Source organism: Hyperolius riggenbachi, chromosome 4 (genome assembly GCF_040937935.1).
Source record: "Hyperolius riggenbachi isolate aHypRig1 chromosome 4, aHypRig1.pri, whole genome shotgun sequence".
In the NCBI taxonomy this organism is placed as follows: domain Eukaryota; kingdom Metazoa; phylum Chordata; class Amphibia; order Anura; family Hyperoliidae; genus Hyperolius; species Hyperolius riggenbachi.
The window spans coordinates 110,818,166-110,837,841 of record NC_090649.1 but is presented as its reverse complement, the minus strand read 5'-3'; positions in this window follow the sequence as shown (position 1 = coordinate 110,837,841).

The following is a 19,676-nucleotide window of genomic DNA, read 5'->3' as shown; positions in this document are numbered from 1 at the left end:
GTCAAAATACTGCATTCAGTATTTTACACTTTTTTTTTCAAAATTTACAAATATTTTCCGCATGAGGCAGAAGTTTGGTAATTAACCGAACAAACATGCCTCAGTTCACTAAGGGATCTTTCACATCAGACAACGCGAACAGGAGTCGTTCTCCTGCACGCGTTGTCTGCCTGCGACGTGTCGTCGGGTATCTGCGGTGCGACGCAATCAGCGGCGGTAGCTGGTAATTAAACCCGACGGAAAACGCCGGCTCGCGGGTGCGTTGGAGGAAAAACTGCGCCCGGGTGCGTCGGAACCGCAACGCATCGAAACGCAGCGTCGAGTGTGAAAGGTAAAGTGAAAGTCTATGGACTTTCATCTTACCTTGGTTAATGCAAACGGCTTCCGTTTTCGTTAACGCACAAAGTCTGCCCTAATGTGAAAGAGCCCTAAGCCCTCTTTGGTAAGTGTCACTTACTAGGTGTGGAGCAGGTCAGCGGTGAGGCAGGGAGCTGTGTGTATGAGTCAGGATTTTCTGTCCAGTGCATCTCTGACATCCCTTTAGATGTGCTGCAGCCACCAGGGAGAGCTCTTCTGCATGCCAGAATACAGATTTTCACATCTAAAGGGATGCAGAAAAGCCTCAAAAAATGTCACCTTCCTCTGCTCTGTGTGAGTGAAGACCCATGCAATACCCTGTCACATCAAATCAACATGAGAAGCAGGCTGTGTGGCTCTCCCTAATGGCTGCCTGGCTCTCCCTAAAGGCTGTCTGTCAAATCTACTGCAGAGAGAGAGCATGGATCAGTTTTAACCACTTGAGGACCTAGGGCTTTACCCCCCTTAAGGACCGGCCACTTTTTTTCCATTCAGACCACTGCAGCTTTCACGGTTTATTGCTCGCTCATACAACCTACCACCTAAATGAATTTTGGCTCCTTTTCTTGTCACTAATAAAGCTTTCTTTTGATGCTATTTGATTGCTCCTGCGATTTTTACTTTTTATTATATTCATCAAAAAAGACATGAATTTTGGCAAAAAAATGATTTTTTTAACTTTCTGTGCTGACAGTTTTCAAATAAAGTAAAATTTCTGTATACATGCAGCGCGAAAAATGTAGACAAACATGTTTTTGATTAAAAAAAAACCATTCAGTGTATATTTATTGGTTTGGGTAAAAGTTATAGCGTTTACAAACTATGGTGCCAAAAGTGAATTTTCCCATTTTCAAGCATCTCTGACTTTTCTGACCCCCTGTCATGTTTCATGAGGGGCTAGAATTCCAGGATAGTATAAATACCCCCCAAATGACCCCATTTTGGAAAGAAGACATCCCAAAGTATTCACTGAGAGGCATAGTGAGTTCATAGAAGATATTATTTTTTGTCACAAGTAAGCGGAAAATGACACTTTGTGAGGAAAAAAAAAAAAAAAAAAAGTTTCCATTTCTTCTAACTTGCGACAAAAAAAAATGAAATCTGCCACGGACTCACCATGCCCCTCTCTGAATACCTTGAAGGGTCTACTTTCCAAAATGGGATCATTTGTGGGGTGTGTTTACTGTCCTGACATTTTGGGGGGTGCTAAATTGTAAGCACCCCTGTAAAGCCTAAAGGTGCTCATTGGACTTTGGACCCCTTAGCGCAGTTAGGCTGCAAAAAAGTGCCACACATGTGGTATTGCCGTACTCAGGAGAAGTAGTATAATGTGTTTTGGGGTGTATTTTTACACATACCCATGCTGGGTGGGAGAAATATCTCTGTAAATGACAATTTGTTAATTTTTTTTACACACAATTGTCCATTTACAGAGATATTTCTCCCACTCAGCATGGGTATGTGTAAAAATACACCACAAAACACATTATACTACTTCTCCTGAGTACGGCGATACCACATGTGTGGCACTTTTTTGCACCCTAACTGCGCTAAAGGGCCCAAAGTCCAATGAGTACCTTTAGGATTTCACAGGTCATTTTGAGAAATTTCGTTTCAAGACTACTCCTCACGGTTTAGGGCCCCTAAAATGCCAGGGCAGTATAGGAACCCCACAAATGACCCCATTTTAGAAAGAAGACACCCCAAGGTATTCCGTTAGTAGTATGGCGAGTTCATAGAAGATTTTATTTTTTGTCACAAGTTAGCGGAAAATGACACTTTGTGAAAAAACACAATTAAAATCAATTTCCGCTAACTTTTGACAAAAAATAAAATCTTCTATGAACTCACCATACTCCTAACGGAATACCTTGGGGTGTCTTCTTTCTAAAATGGGGTCATTTGTGGGGTTCCTATACTGCCCTGGCATTTTAGGGGCCCTAAACCGTGAGGAGTAGTCTTGAAACCAAATGTCGCAAAATGACCTGTGAAATCCTAAAGGTACTCATTGGACTTTGGGCCCTTTAGCGCAGTTAGGGTGCAAAAAAGTGCCACACATGTGGTATCGCCATACTCGGGAGAAGTAGTACAATGTGTTTTGGGGTGTATTTTTACACATACCCATGCTGGGTGGGAGAAATACCTCTGTAAATGGACAATTGTGTGTAAAAAAATCAAACGATTGTCATTTACAGAGGTATTTCTCCCACCCAGCATGGGTATGTGTAAAAATACACCCCAAAACACATTGTACTACTTCTCCCGAGTACGGCGATACCACATGTGTGGCACTTTTTTGCACCCTAACTGCACTAAGGGGCCCAAAGTCCAATGAGTACCTTTAGGATTTCACAGGTCATTTTTGTTTCAAGACTACTCCTCACGGTTTAGGGCCCCTAAAATGCCAGGGCAGTATAGGAACCCCACTAATGACCCCATTTTAGAAAGAAGACACCCCAAGGTATTCCGTTAGGAGTATGGTGAGTTCATAGAAGTTTTTATTTTTTTGTCACAAGTTAGCGGAAATTGATTTTAATAGTTTTTTTTCACAAAGTGTCATTTTCCGCTAACTTGTGACAAAAAATAAAAACTTCTATGAACTCACCATACTCCTAACGGAATACCTTGGGGTGTCTTCTTTCTAAAATGGGGTCATTTGTGGGGTTCCTATACTGCCCTGGCATTTTAGGGGCCCTAAACCGTGAGGAGTAGTCTTGAAACCAAATGTCGCAAAATGACCTGTGAAATCCTAAAGGTACTCATTGGACTTTGGGCCCCTTAGCGTACTTAGGGTGTAAAAAAGTGCCACACATGTGGTACCGCTGTACTCAGGAGAAGTAGTATAATGCGTTTTGGGGTGTATTTTTACACATACCCATGCTAAGTGGGAGAAATATCTCTGTAAATGACAATTGTTTGATTTTTTTACACACAATTGTCCATTTACATAGAAATTTCTCCCACCCAGCATGGGTATGTGTAAAAATACACCCCAAAACACATTATACTACTTTTCCTGAGTACGGCGGTACCACATGTGTGACACTTTTTTGCAGCCTAGGTGCGCTAAGGGGCCCAACGTCCTATTCACAGGTCATTTTGAAGCATTTGTTTTCTAGACTACTCCTCGCGGTTTAGGGCCCCTAAAATGCCAGGGCAGTATAGGAACCCCACAAGTGACCCCATTTTAGAAAGAAGACACCCCAAGGTATTCCGTTAGGTGTATGGCGAGTTCATAGAAGATTTTATTTTTTGTCACAAGTTAGTGAAAAATGACACTTTGTGAAAAAAAACCAATAAAAATTAATTTCCGCTAACTTTTGACAAAAAATTAAATCTTCTATGAACTCGTCATACACCTAACATAATACCTTGGGGTGTCTTTTTTTTCTAAAATGGGGTCACTTGTGGGGTTCCTATACCGCCCTGGCATTTTACAGGCCCAAAACCGTGAGTAGTCTGGAAACCAAATGTCTCAAAATGACTGTTCAGGGGTATAAGCATCTGCAAATTTTGATGACAGGTGGTCTATGAGGGGGCGAATTTTGTGGAACCGGTCATAAGCAGGGTGGCCTTTTAGATGACAGGTTGTATTGGGCCTGATCTGATGGATAGGAGTGCTAGGGGGGTGACAGGAGGTGATTGATGGGTGTCTCAGGGGGTGGTTAGAGGGGAAAATAGATGCAATCCATGCACTGGGGAGGTGATCGGAAGGGGGTCTGAGGGTTTGGCCGAGTGATCAGGAGCCCACACGGGGCAAATTGGGGCCTGATCTGATGGGTAGGTGTGCTAGGGGGTGACAGGAGGTGATTGATGGGTGTCTCAAGGTGTGATTAGAGGGGGGAATGGATGCAAGCAATGCACTGGCGAGGTGATCAGGGCTGGGGTCTGAGGGCATTCTGAGGGTGTGGGCGGGTGATTGAGTGCCCTAGGGGCAGATAGGGGTCTAATCTGATAGGTAGCAGTGACAGGGGGTGATTGATGGGTAATTAGTGGGTGTTTAGGGTAGAGAATAGATGGAAACACTGCGCTTGGGTGGTGATCTGATGTCGGATCTGCGGGCGATCTATTGGTGTGGGTGGGTGATCAGTTTGCCCGCAAGGGGCAGGTTAGGGGCTGATTGATGGGTGGCAGTGACAGCGGGTGATTGATGGGTGGCAGTGACAGGGGGTGATTGATGGGTGGCAGTGACAGGGGGTGATTGATGGGTGATTGATAGGTGATTGACAGGTAATCAGTGGGTTATTACAGGGGAGAACAGATGTAAATATTGCACTGGCGAATTGATAAGGGGGGGTCTGAGGGCAATCTGAGCGTGTAGGCGGGCGATTGGGTGCCCGCAAGGGGCAGATTAGGGTCTGATCTGATAGGTAACAGTGACAGGTGGTGATAGGGAGTGATTGATGGGTGATTGATGGGTAATTAGTGGGTGTTTAGAGGAGAGAATAGATGGAAACACTGCGCTTGGGTGGTGATCTGATGTCGGATCTGCGGGCGATCTATTGGTGTGGGTGGGTGATCAGATTGCCCGCAAGGGGCAGGTTAGGGGCTGATTGTTGGGTGGCAGTGACAGGGGGTGATTGATGGGTGATAGGTGATTGGCAGGTGATTGACAGGTGATCAGTGGGTTATTACAGGGAAGGACAGATGTAATTAATGCACTGGCGAATTGATAAGGGAGGGGGGGGGGTCTGAGGGCAATCTGAGCGTGTGGGCGGGTGATTGGGTGCCCGCAAGGGGCAGATTAGGGTCTGATCTGATAGGTAACAGTGACAGGTGGTGATAGGGGGTGATTGATGGGTAATTAGTGGGTGTTTAGAGAAGATAACAGATGTAAACGATACATTTGGGAGGTAATCTGACGGCGGGTTTGCGGGCGATCTAATGGTGTGGGTGGGTGATCAGATTGCCCGCAAGGGGCAGGTTAGGGGCTGATTGATGGGTGGCAGTGACAGGGGGTGACAGGGGGTGATTGATGGGTGATAGGTGATTGGCAGGTGATTGACAGGTGATCAGTGGGTTATTACAGGGAAGAACAGATGTAATTAATGCACTGGTGAATTGATAAGGGGGGGTCAGAGGGCAATCTGAGCGTGTGGGCGGGTGATTGGGTGCCCGCAAGGGGCAGATTAGGGTCTGATCTGATAGGTAACAGTGACAGGTGGTGATAGGGGGTGATTGATGGGTAATTAGTGGGTGTTTAGAGAAGATAACAGATGTAAACGATACATTTGGGAGGTAATCTGACGGCGGGTTTGCGGGCGATCTAATGGTGTGGGTGGGTGATCAGATTGCCCGCAAGGGGCAGGTTAGGGGCTGATTGATGGGTGGCAGTGACAGGGGGTGATTGATGGGTGATAGGTGATTGGCAGGTGATTGACAGGTGATCAGTGGGTTATTACAGGGAAGAACAGATGTAATTAATGCACTGGTGAATTGATAAGGGGGGGTCAGAGGGCAATCTGAGCGTGTGGGCGGGTGATTGGGTGCCCGCAAGGGGCAGATTAGGGTCTGATCTGATAGGTAAAAGTGACAAGTGGTGATAGGGGGTGATTGATGGGTGATTGATGGGTAATTAGTGGGTGTTTAGAGGAGAGAATAGATGTAAACAATGGATTTGGGTGGTGATCTGATGTCGGATCTGTGGGCGATCTATTGGTGTGGGGGGGTGATCAGATTGCCCGCAAGGGGCAGGTTAGGGGCTGATTGATGGGTGGCAGTGACAGGGGGTGATTGACGGGTGATTGATGGGTGATTGACGGGTGATTGACAGGTGATTGACAGGTGATTGACAGGTGATCAGGGGGATAGATGCATACAGTAAACAGGGGGGGGTGGTCTGGGGGGGGGGTCTGGGGAGAATCTGAGGGGTGGGGGGTGATCAGGAGGGGGCAGGGAGCAGGGGGGGGGGATAAAAAAAAAATAGCGTTGACAGATAGTGACAGGGAGTGATTGATGGGTGATTAGGGGGGTGATTGGGTGCAAACAGGGGTCTGGGGGGTGGGCAGGGGGGGGTCTGATGGGTGCTGTGGGCGATCTGGGGCAGGGGGGGGAGAAATCAGTGTGCTTGGGTGCAGACTAGGGTGGCTGCAGCCTGCCCTGGTGGTCCCTCGGACACTGGGACCACCAGGGCAGGAGGCAGCATGTATAATACACTTTGTAAACATTACAAAGTGTATTATACACTTTGTATGCGGCGATCGCGGGGTTAACATCCCGCCGGCGCTTCCGTATAGCCGGCGGGATGTTGCGGCGAGCGAGCGGTGACAGGCGCCGGCGGAGGATCGCGTCACGGATGACGCGATCGCTCCGCCCATGCCCTTAAATGGACCGCCGCCTCTGTGGGTGAGGCCGTCCTGCAGGGCTCCACTTCCCCGCCGCCCCTGTGTAGTGGGCGGTCGGGAAGTGGTTAAAGAGCTGGCAAAAAAAAATACTGAACACTTTTGCCCAATTTACCGACTGCTGCACATAGTTACATAGTTACATAGTTATTTTGGTTAAAAAAAGACATACGTCCATCGAGTTCAACCAGTATAAAGTACAACACCAGCCTGCTTCCTCACATATCCCTATTGATCCAGAGGAAGGCGAAAAAACCCTTACACAGCATGGTCCAATTAGCCCCTAAAGGGAAAAATTCCTTCCCGACTCCAGAGGGCAATCAGATAAAATCCCTGGATCAACATCATTAGGCATTACCTAGTAATTGTAGCCATGGATGTCTTTCAACGCAAGGAAAGCATCTAAGCCCCCTTTAAATGCAGGTATAGAGTTTGCCATAACGACTTCCTGTGGCAATGCATTCCACATCTTAATCACTCTAACTGTAAAGAACCCTTTCCTAAATAAATGGCTAAAACGTTTTTCCTCCATGCGCAGATCATATCCTCTAGTCCTTTGAGAAGGCCTAGGGACAAAAAGCTCATCCGCCAAGCTATTATATTGCCCTCTGATGTATTTATACATGTTAATTAGATCCCCTCTAAGGCGTCTTTTCTCTAGACTAAATAAACCCAGTTTATCTAACCTTTCTTGATAATTGAGACCTTCCATCCCACGTATCAATTTTGTTGCTCGTCTCTGCACCTGCTCTAAAACTGCAATATCTTTTTTGTAATGTGGTGCCCAGAACTGAATTCCATATTCCAGATGTGGCCTTACTAGAGAGTTAAACAGGGGCAATATTATGCTAGCATCTCGAGTTTTTTTTCCCTTTTAATGCATCCCAAAATTGTGTTAGCTTTAGCTGCAGCTGCTTGGCATTGAGTACGATTATTTAACTTGTTGTCAATGAGTACTCCTAAGTCCTTCTCCAAGTTTGATGTCCCCAACTGTATCCCATTTATTTTGTATGGTGCTAGTCCATTAGTACGTCCAAAATGCATGACTTTACATTTGTCAACGTTGAATTTCATCTGCCATGTATGTGCCCATATAGCCATCCTATCCAGATCCTGTTGCAATATGACACTATCTTCCTGAGAGTTGATGATTCTGCACAATTTTGTATCATCTGCAAAAATAGCAACATTGCTCACTACTGCATCTACTAGGTCATTAATAAATAAATTGAAGAGCACTGGACCCAGAACAGACCCCTGTGGGACCCCACTGCCAACAGTCTCCCATTTTGAGTACGATCCATTGACCACAACTCTTTGTTTTCTGTCTGTAGCCTTTGTGAATTGCAATTTCTTGACATTTCTTGAGGCATTTACTGCACAAGTCGGTAATTAACCTCACTAGTCTATAATTCTAATTTTATGCGCGGTAACAGGTTTAGTGAATTGGAATTTGGGAAGGAGATCGGTAAAAGCAGCTGTTTTCAGCGGTAATGCTTAGTGAATGCTGCCCTGCACCAGTGATTACTAGTCTTGCTGTAACGGTATTTGGGAAGGGGGGGGGGAAGTAACTTGGGATTCTTTAGAGTATACATGTCGATGTAGATACCAGGGAACTGTACTGGAGAGAGATGGGGCCACTAGACACCAGGGAACTGTATAGGGGAGGGAGGGAGGGAAAACCACTAAAAAACGGAACTGTATAGATGAGGGAGGGAGGACCACTAAACACCAGGGAACAGTTTAGGGGAAGAACGGGGGCTATTAGACACTAGGGAACTTTATAAGGGAGCAGTGCTGGGACAAGTTCTACCACCAACAGAGGCTGAGCTGCCCAAGTGCGCCCCCCCATCGGCCACATCTCAGTTATTGTGCCTCTTTACAGGGTGGTGTATATAGTGAGCTGCTCCACAGGACTGCATTTGGCACGCATACAGTAATCATCAGTAGTGGAGAAGATCACTTGAAGTCTTTTTGTGCTATGAGTTTTAGGTAGCCAGGTGTAGGTGCCCCCTGGTTTGTCATTTGCCACACGGTGCCCATCCGTCTTCAGCTTCTTCCTGTTCCATTTGTGACTCACATGCCACCAGCATATAGTGTGTGGCGCATGTGTGATGTCACGTGTGCTAAATGACAGTGGCATGTAAAGCGCAAATGAAGGAGCGGAAGATGTATGGGCACAGCACGGTGGGCAACACAGGACAGGTTATGTATAAATACACACTGGGGGCACATTTATGCACTAGGGGGCGGCGGCGGATGCAGCAGAAGCTGGGGATGCCCACAACAGTGTGTCTGAGCGTTTTTCAAATCGACAGTGATTTGAAAAGCAATTGGCTATTGTTACCCTATGACGGTGTCCTCACAGCAGCGTTGTGATTTTTTAAAAATCGCAAACACACTGCATGAAGCATTTTTGGGAGCGATTCATTAAAAAAAAATCGCTTCACAAAATCACACTCACAAATTGCTAGCGATTGCTATTGTGATTTTGGCGTGCACTAGCCCAGAGAGAGGAGGAGTGGAGAGAGACTGAGAAGGAGCAGAGAGCTTATCAGAATTGCAGTCCCACATCACACAGAGGCTACTTGCCTGTAATTTGACTCATGTCCCTGCCAGTCTCTCACACAAGTCATAAAGCAGCCCTCCTGGAGTCTAGGGACTGTCAAAAACTTTTCAACTTGTTTAACACCTTATCCACACATGCAGTAATTATAACGCAGAGCAGAGACCAGACAGATTTTTGCCCACAGACCCTCCAGGCAAGCTCTGCATCATGCTGTGTATATTTACCAACTTGCCTGCCCTCCAGTTGCACTTTTATCAGCTAGCCTAGTGTTTCAGATTGCCTTACAACAAACATGAATACACCAGACCCGCCCTAAATCACTGAATGAAAGGTGGCCTGGGGGGAGATTGCCCCCCTTCCTCCCTGGCCAGTTCGCCCCTAATGTATGGCTGCCTTTACTCTAGCATGGCAGCATTAGGACACTGCAGTGTCATTTCTGTAAGTTCAGGTCCTTTTCAGTACTAGGAGTGGAGGGGGGTAGGGGGAAGTACAGAAGCCTTTACAGCCTGTCTCTCTGACTTCCAGAGCACAGGTTCAGGATGGAGGACACATACCTTTCTCCGTTAGAATTTCATTCTCCATCAGCCAGCCATGCTTGACTGGGCGCAGGGGCGTAGCAATAGGGGTTGCAGAGGTTGCGACCGCATCGGGGCCCTTGAGCCAGAGGGGCCCCAAAGGGCCCTCCCTAAACTACAGTATTAGCTCTCTATTGGTCCTGTGCTCATAATATTCATTTCTATAGATACTTTGAATAGTGGTAATCATTAACAAACTGCTCCCCATCCCCTTCTTGCACCTCTGACACTGTAGTTGCCATTGGCAGGTTTTGGTGCGCCGTATTAATTGTTATGTATAGAGTGCTTGGGGGGCCCCAATGTAAAACTTGCATCGGGGCCCACAGCTCCTTAGCTACGCCACTGACTGGGCAGCTTCCTGGGGGAGCAGCTGGATGACATCACTGACAGAAGTCAGTGAACAAGAGTTAAAAAAACAAACAAGGAACTGTCTACCAATCTTAGTAATCTAAGCTATGCATGACTCCTTATTAGTTGCAGTCTTTCAGAACAACTGTGCAAAGAGCTTTTTATCTTCGCTCCCTTAGCTGTGTCTCACACGACTGTGGAAATGTTTTTTTTTTTCTGGACTGCCTGAAGATTGGAATGCCTTTGAAAGCGCCCTATCCTGACCTGATAACCTTCCGCTCAGAGGCTGGAGCCTCTCGGGCATGCCCGTTTCTACAGGCATGCGGAGAGTGCCACCGCACGGGGCGCAGTGCAGCACTGAGGAGAAGGGGGCGCTGGCAGAAGGACAGGAATGACAGAGAGAGGGTGACGCGCGCTGAAGAGGAAAGAAAAGCAGCGCTGCGATCACCTCTCTCTCTTGGCTGACTCCTCCTGGGCGTCCTGTTGCCTTGGCTGCAGACTGAAGTAACCACCACGTGGTTACACTGACATCCTGCAGCGACACTGTAGCAGCCATCAGGCCACACTGCACTGTTGGCTGCTGTGTTCCTGTGCGTGGTGGAGTCTGGGGCAGGAGGAACTGACAGGCAGCGGAGGCTGATTTGACTGTGCTGCTGGGGTCACAGTCAATCAGGACTACAAGCAGCTGCCCCCATCTGAGACACTTGGGAGAGGTTTCCCGGCCGTCATAAGCCCCGCCCCCAATCGCGGAAGCCCCACCCCCCGCATGGGACTCGGATGGTAGGATGGCTGGCTAAGGTGAGCCCTGCCATCCACATGCAGGAAAGGCCATCTGCAGCCCGTGGAAGTTCATTTAGGTCTGGAAGGTGGAAGTGTGCCTAGAGGAAGTCCCATCTCCTGTTCAGAGGAAGCCAGGCCCCCCTGCACAGGGGAGAGGTCACCCCCAGTCTCCTGTGCACTAAGGAGTGCTTGTCCAGCAGGAGGAAGACTTGCCTGGAGGAAACCTTGCCCCCTTAGGACTGCGGAGTGCAGAAGAATGGACACCTGCAACCAGAATTTAGTAAGTATGAATCTACCTGCCCCCATTTTCTTCAGTGACCTTTCCCCTCTCCCCGCTAGCTCCAGTGACCTTCTTCCTCCCCCCAGTAGCCCCAGTGACCTTTGTCCTCCCCCCAGTAGCCCCAGTGACCTTTGTCCTGCCCCTGCTAGCCCCAGTGACCTCTTCCCTCCCCCCACTAGCTCCAGTGACCTCCTCCCTCTTCCAGTGGAATACTGCCCCCTCCACTCCAGTAGCCCCAGTGACCTCCTCCCACCCCCAATAGCTCCAGTGGCCTTTTGCCTACCCCAGTTGACCCAGTGAGCTCCTCCCCGAGCTCCAGTGACCTCCTCTCTTCTTCACCACTAGCGCCAGTGACCCTCTGCCTTCCCCCACTAGCTCCAGTGACCTTCTCCCTCCACCCACTAGCCCCAGTGACCTTCTAAAGTAGCCCCAGTGATCTCCCCCCGCGTAGCTCCAGTGGCCTCCTCTCTCCTCCCCCACTAGCCCCAGTGACCCACTGCCTTCCCCACTAGCTCCAGTGACCTTATTCCTCCTCCCACTAGCCCCAGTGACCTTCTACCCCCTCCCAGTAGCCCCAATGACCTTCTACCACCTCCCACTAGCCCCATCAACCTCCTCCCTCCCTCACTAGCCCCAGTGACCTTCTCCATCCCCGCACTAGCTCCAGTAAACTTCTCCCCCCCACCCCCACTAGCTCCAGTGACTTTCTGCATCCCCCACTATCCCAAGTGACCTTCTCCCTCCCTCCCCCCACTAGCCCAAGTGACCTCCCTCCCCCACTAGCTCTAGTGACTTTCTCCCTCCCCCACTAGCTTCATTGACCTCTGTCGCTTTTTTCTCCTGTTGTGGCCACTCTCGGTGGGAAGAGGGGGGGATACGTCTCTCCGCCCTGGTCTGAGTAGTACTCTAATACCTGGTACACACCATGCAATTTCCATTTAGATTGGAAGTTGAATCAGTAATTTCCAGCAACAGCAATCTGATTTCTGATCATTTTTCTGATCGATTTTCCAATCACTTCTATACAAAATCGATCAGAAAAATGATCAGAAATCAGATTGGACCTGTTGGAAATTATTGATTCAACAGTCAATCTGATGGGAAATTATTGATTCAACAGTCAATCTGATGGGAAATTGCATGGTGTGTACCAGACATTATCTGCTATATAATCTTGTGTGTGTGACCCATGACTTTGAAGCTGGTAGTGAGTTAGTTTAATACCTTCTTAGACAATCTGCTATGTGATCTCCTGTGTTGGCTTAGTAGGTGTTTTCTTTATTTCTGAAATCTACCTCTGATTTGGCTGCCATCAAAAAAAGGTGGTATAGCCAGTTACAAATTGTAAAGGCCTATACCCAATACGAGTTTTTTATGGCATTTTCTACAACTGTCCATTTTTTTTGATTGACAAGCATTTCCGCGGTCTCGGGATGTGAGTACAGGTGTGTTATTTACACAAATGACATTTCGCAATGTGTGGTGATAACAACCACAAAGGATCGGATCTTTAAGATCCCCTGCGACTCTCACGCAAAGTACCGTGATTGTTGGGGGGGGGCGTATTTTTTGACACTCGCCCTGGGAGAAATTTATCCTAGAAACTGCACTGCTCTCGGGCCTCTGTGTCGTCCCGGCCCTGTAAGGGAGAGAGGTGGCCACTAGACATTGATGTGGGCCCACAACTTGATCCCAGAGCTCAATTTCAGCCAACTTTGCATTTGAGTTTGACACCTCTGCTTAAGAGGGAACTGTAACATTAGACTGCAGTGTAGACAGCTCCTTGTTCCATGTTGGAGCACTCACAAACCAGTAGGGAGTGCATAAACCATTGTTATACAGTGGTGCCAGTATGCAGAAGTGCTGGATTCCTGCTGCAGTTCAGCATGTTTCTATGAAAAAATAAGTAATATTACAGGATGTTGATTCACAAATTATATGGCGGAATACATGTAAACATATAAAAATCATCTTGAACTGGCTTGTTTTTCAGCCAATATTCCCTGTGAACTGTAAAGGATCCTGTGGATCTCTTTCCACTTCAACCATATGCGCCTCCAATTCACCAAAAGTAGGAGTCCTGGTTTTATTCAGAAATACATCCACCACTTATTTCACTCAGTAACCACTGGCACTTTAGAAAGTATATCTTTTGTTACAGGCCTCAGGTCTTGATTAGAGATGGCATAAACTGTTCGCCGGCAAGCAGTATTCTGCAAACATCCACTGTTCACATTTGTGGCGAACAGTCAAAATGGCATGTTCGTCCCGCCCCCAATACATCATCATTGAGCTAAACTTTGACCCCTTAACTCACAGTCAACAAACACATGGCAGCCAATAGGCTAGCACCCCCTCCTGGACCCCCCACCCCCCTATTAAAAAGCAGTTGCGGTGGCCATATTGGATCAATTATCTGCTGGCTGTTAGTGAGAGCAGGGTCAGACTTGCTGCAGATAGGTAGGGAAAGCATTAGCTAGGCCTGTGTTCTTGTTCCTCACTTTCTGTGAAAGTACCCCAAACAGCCCTTTTGAGGGCTAGCACATCGGTCTCCTGTGTTATTTTTGTGTGTGACACTCCACAGCACACTGACACACAGAGCTGTGTGCACACTACTACTGCTGTTGCCACATTAAGTTGCAGAAACAGAACCACTCCAGTGCAATATTATTTCACTGTATTCTAATAGTACTATTGCATTTCTCTGAGTGAGACACTTCACAGCCCACTGACACCCAGATCTATGCATAATGTGATTTCTGCCCTTTAGGGATTAAAACCCGACTCTGCGTCAACTCTGTAATTTTTGGTGGGACTTTTGGCATGCCCCTGTCCAAGTGTTAGAAACTATTTTTTTATCACTTTTGTGGACAGAAACAGTCTTTGTAGGTTTTAAAATTTGCCTGCCCATTAAAGTCTATGGTGATTCGCCAAATTTGCCTGTTCGCGAACATTGGCGGAAGTTCACGTTCGCTGCTCACAATCGGAAAATTCTATGTTTGCGACATCTCTAGTGTTGATGTGATGACAGAAAATTATTTCATTTACCATAAGTATCTTATTTGTTATTATGATGAGGAAGCTTTTATTTCCAATATTTACACTTATGCAAAGATGTCACTGACTAGGGTAATAGAAACAAAGTACAGTGGTGTGAAAAACTATTTGCCCCCTTCCTGATTTCTTATTCTTTTGCATGTTTGTCACACTTAAATGTTTCTGCTCATCAAAAACCGTTAACTATTAGTCAAAGATAACATAATTGAACACAAAATGCAGTTTTAAATTATGGTTTTTATTATTTAGTGAGAAAAAAACCTCAAAACCTACATGGCCCTGTGTGAAAAAGAAATTGCCCCCTGAACCTAATAACTGGTTGGGCCACCCTTAGCAGCAATAACTGCAATCAAGCGTTTGCGATAACTTGCAACGAGTCTTTTACAGCGCTCTGGAGGAATTTTGGCCCACTCATCTTTGCAGAATTGTTGTAATTCAGCTTTATTTGAGGGTTTTCTAGCATGAACCGCCTTTTTAAGGTCATGCCACAACATCTCAATAGGATTCAGGTCAGGACTTTGACTAGGCCACTCCAAAGTCTTCATTTTGTTTTTCTTCAGCCATTCAGAGGTGGATTTGCTGGTGTGTTTTGGGTCATTATCCTGCTGCAGCACCCAATCGCTTCAGCTTGATTTGACGAACAGATGGCCGGACATTCTCCTTCAGGATTATTTGGTAGACAGTAGAATTCATGGTTCCATCTATCACAGCAAGCCTTCCAGGTCCTGAAGCAGCAAAACAACCCCAGACCATCACACTACCAACACCATATTTTACTGTTGGTATGATGTTCTTTTGCTGAAATGCTGTGTTACTTCTACGCCAGATGTAACAGGACATGCACCTTCCAAAAAGTTCAACTTTTGTCTCATCGGTCCACAAGGTATTTTCCCAAAAGTCTTGGCATTCATTGAGATGTTTTTTTAGCAAAATTGAGACAAGCCTTAATGTTCTTTTTGCTTAAAAGTGGTTTGCGCCTTGGATATCTGCCATGCAGGCCATTTTTGCCCAGTCTCTTTCTTATGGTGGAGTCGTGAACACTGACCTTAATTGAGGCAAGTGAGGCCTGCAGTTCTTTAGATGTTGTCCTGGGGTCTTTTGTGGCCTCTCGGATGAGTTTTCTCTGCGCTCTTGGCCACTCCTGGGAAGGTTCATCACTGTTCCATGTTTTTGCCATTTGTGGATAATGGCTCTCACTGTGGTTCACTGGAGTCCCAAAGCTTTAGAAATGGCTTTATAACCTTTACCAGACTGATAGATCTCAATTACAGTACTTTTGTTCTCATTTGTTCCTGAATTTCTTTGGATCTTGGCATGATGTCTAGCTTTTGATGTGCTTTTGGTCTACTTATCTATGTCAGATAGCTCCTATTTAAGTGATTTCTTGATTGAAACAGGTGTGGCAGTAATCAGGCCTGGGGGTGACTACAGAAATTGAACTCAGGTGTGATAAACCACAGTTAAGTTATTTTTTAACAAGGAGGGCAATCACTTTTTCACACAGGGCCATGTAGATTTGGAGTTTTTTTCTCACTAAATAATAAAAACCATCATTTAAAACTGCATTTTGTGTTCAATTATGTTATCTTTGACTAATAGTTAATGGTTTTTGATGAGCAGAAACATTTAAGTGTGACAAACATGCAAAAGAATAAGAAATCAGGAAGGGGGCAAATAGTTTTTCACACCACTGTATATCGTAGAAAAATACAACCTAACATATAGTTAAATCTCCATGATGGGGTTCCATGCATATCAGCTAATGAAGTAATATGCAGATATTGACATTCCCTTTAAAACCTCAGCCCAGTGCCTTCCTATTTAATCCTTATACCGTCCAATTGAGAAGCAATTTTTGTGTCACTTTACTTTTCTTTCCTACAGCCTGTATTTACTATTTTTACTTGTATTGTAAAGTGGTAAAAGTATCTAAATGAACCCTTACTCTTACCATAGTATAGCATTCCATTATTGCCTTGTTAAACCATAGCTCCGTCCAATAACAAAGATTTATCAACACCAGTGCACAGGAACAAACAGGCAAAACTTGATCAGATTCTCAGATCAAGGTTTTTATTGTTTGCTCTGAGCAGTCTCTCTTGGTTTTTGCACTAGATAAAGGTCTCATTCACACTATATGCATTGCTGTGTGCATGTCAGGAAAGGACATCAGAAGTGCATAGGCTGCACTGCTTGACGTTGTCACTTATGCACTGCATGGCACTGCCGTGTGTTGCAATAACACACTGCTGCATGCATTTTGTCAAAACAGCGCTGACTTGGTGTTAAAATAACTCTTTCCATAACAGCAGTTTCTCGACCCTTAAGGACCAGAAACTACTGGTACTGCAAACCGGGGCTTACCATGAACCGCTGCACACAGTTGCGTACCTAGGGCATTTGGCACCCGGTGCTGGGTATTAAAAGACACACAGACACCCCTAAAAATGGGCGTGGCCACAACCTGCGGAGTGCTTTGCGGCAAAAATGGGCGTGGTCATGACCCGATGAGGGCGAAGCTAACTGTAATTTAAAGTATTAGCTAGTATAGTTGCCCCAGTATAGCTAGTATAGTTGCCCCCAGTATAGCTAGTAGTTTCCCACAGTATAGCTGCCCCCAGTGAAGCTAGTATAGTTGCCCCCAGTGAAATTAGTTGCCCCAATGAAGTTAGTATAGTTGCCCCCAGTATAGCTAGCTTAGTTGCCCCCAGTATAGCTAGTATAGTTGCCCCCAGTATAGCTAGTTTAGTTGCCCCCAGTAAAGCTAGTATAGCTGCCCCAGTATAGTTGCCCCAGTATAGCTGCCCCCAGTATAGCTGGTATAGTTGCCCCCAGTATACCTAGTATAGTTGCCCCCAGTATAGCTAGTTTAGTTGCCCCAGTATAGTTGCCCCCAGTATAGCTAGTTTAGTTGCCCCCAGTATAGTTGCCCCCAGTATAGCTGCCCCCAGTATAGCTGGTATAGTTGCCCCCAGTATACCTGGTATAGTTGCCCCCAGTATAGCTAGTTTAGTTGCCCCCAGTATAGTTGCCCCCAGTATAGCTAGTTTAGTTGCCCCCAGTATAGTTGCCCCCAGTATAGTTGCCCCCAGTATAGCTGGTATAGTTGCCCCCAGTATAGCTGGTATAGTTGCCCCAGTATAGATGCCCCAAGGAGGGGGGAAGCAGCGCTAGAAGGAGGGGCAGTGGCGGCAGCGGTGAGGAGGGGGGAAATATCCCCCCCTCCCTCACCTGGGACCCCTCCTTCTGCCTCTCTACCCCTCCATAGAGTAGCGGTGGCAACTGCGGGCTCGGCGGCGGGGAGACATGCACAGAATTACTCACCACGCCACGTTCCAAGCGCCGACAGCGTCATGTCGTCACAGATCTCCGCCTTCAATGCCGCCCACTGTGCTTCCGCTAATCAGGAAGCACAGTGGGCGGCTTTGAAGGCGGAGATCTGTGACAACATGACGCTGCCGGCGCTTGGAACGCGGAAGTGGTGAGTAATTCTGTGCATGTCTCCCCGCCGCTGAGCCCACACTTGCCACCGCTACTCTATGGAGGGGTAGAGAGGCAGAAGGAGGGGTCCCAGGTGAGGGAGGGGGGGATATTTCCCCCCTCCTCACCGCTGCCGCCACTGCCCCTCCTTCTAGCGCTGCTTCCCCCCTCCTTGGGGCATCTATACTGGGGCAACTATACCAGCTATACTGGGGGCAACTATACCAGCTATACTGGGGGCAGCTATACTGGGGGCAACTATACTGGGGGCAACTAAACTAGCTACTCTATGGAGGGGGAGAGAGGCAGAAGGAGGGGTCCCAGGTGAGGGAGGGGGGGGATATTTCCTGCCCCTCCTTCTAGCGCTGCTTACCCCCTCCTGCTCTGCTGCCGTGGGGGGTCGTGGCGACACCCCCCTAGCAGTCTGTCACCCGGTGTGCCACGCCCCCCTGCGCACTACAGTAGGAACGCTACTGGCTGCACAGACCTGCCTGGTCACGCTGTTCTCCCATCACCGCTGGCCCCTCTCTCTGCCGTCGCTATGACAGCAGAGATTTGTGCGCCAGTCAGGAGCTAATTTCATTTGCTCCTGACCCTGTCATCAATGTAAGCCAATGGAATTGGCTCACAGTGAACTTGGGGTCAGGAGCCAATGAAATCGGCTCCTGACTGGCTCACAGAGCTCTGCTGTCACATTGACGGCAAGGCGAGTGGGCTGCGGTGGGGGCAGAGCGGCGTGAACAGCAGGGGTGGCGGGACGGCGCAGCGGCGAAGATGAAATCTACATCCTGTCAGAGCCACACAGCCACCAGCAGGATGTAGATTTCAACAAGTGCGGCCCGGAATTGTTTAAAGATGCACCTTTTGAAAGAAAGACTGTTCCATCGATAGTTAAAGTGTATCTGTGTGGAACAAATGGTTAAAAGATTTACTTACCTTAACTGATGTATAGGCATTCCTGACACCTCCAGACTCATTATTGTGTCTGCCCCCCCCCTCCATCTTGCCACTGTAGCGCCCCTTGGGACCAGTCAGAGCCTGACACATGCGCTGTCAACTCCACGTGTAGCCCCATGTGTCATGCTCCCAAATTGCTATTCACAGCATCCGTGCCTGAGATCGCCATGGACATGTCCAGTTTGAAAACAATTAGAACTACACATGCCCAGGATGCTTCCAGTGCTGACTAATGCAAGCAGCTGTGTAGGAGCATGTTCAGAGAGGCATGCGTATAGATTGTGCATGGGAGCTGGACTTCCCAAATGGAGGCTACAGAGGCAAGACAGAAGGGAAACACAGTAAGGAGCCCGAAGGTGCCAGGATAGCCTATACATCATTGAGGTAAGTATATATTTTAACCCTTTTTTCCCCTCATGTTTATTTTAACATTTCAGAGGAGCCTGATTCCTCTTAGGGGTAATGTGTCCTTACATTTTCTGAAAACAGGTATGTAACACCTGTGACAACCAATCTAACTATAAGTAACTAGTTTTCGTGCACTCTTAGTGGGCATGGCTTACTTTGCAAACTTGTTACTTGACAGGTTAACTTTACCTATCCAACCATTAACCATCTTAGGTGTACTGGCAAACAGCACTCAGCAAAGCATGATGGATATATTTTATGGAACTATTGTACAAAAAGTACTTACTGCCAATAGCAATCAGGCTCCTTACTTATTTTCATAATCTGAACTGAGTACCTGGTCAAAATACTTTTATTTAGAGTTTGCCTCAATACCAAATAGTTGTGTAAGAGGTCTTAACAAGACGTTGTGTTCTAATGAACAGGTTAGTCTAAAGCTTAGTAGGGAAACTATTTAATTACCCAATCTTTCAGACCATAAGACACAAAGGTGGGGAGAAAAAGTCACTCAGTCTTATGGTTTC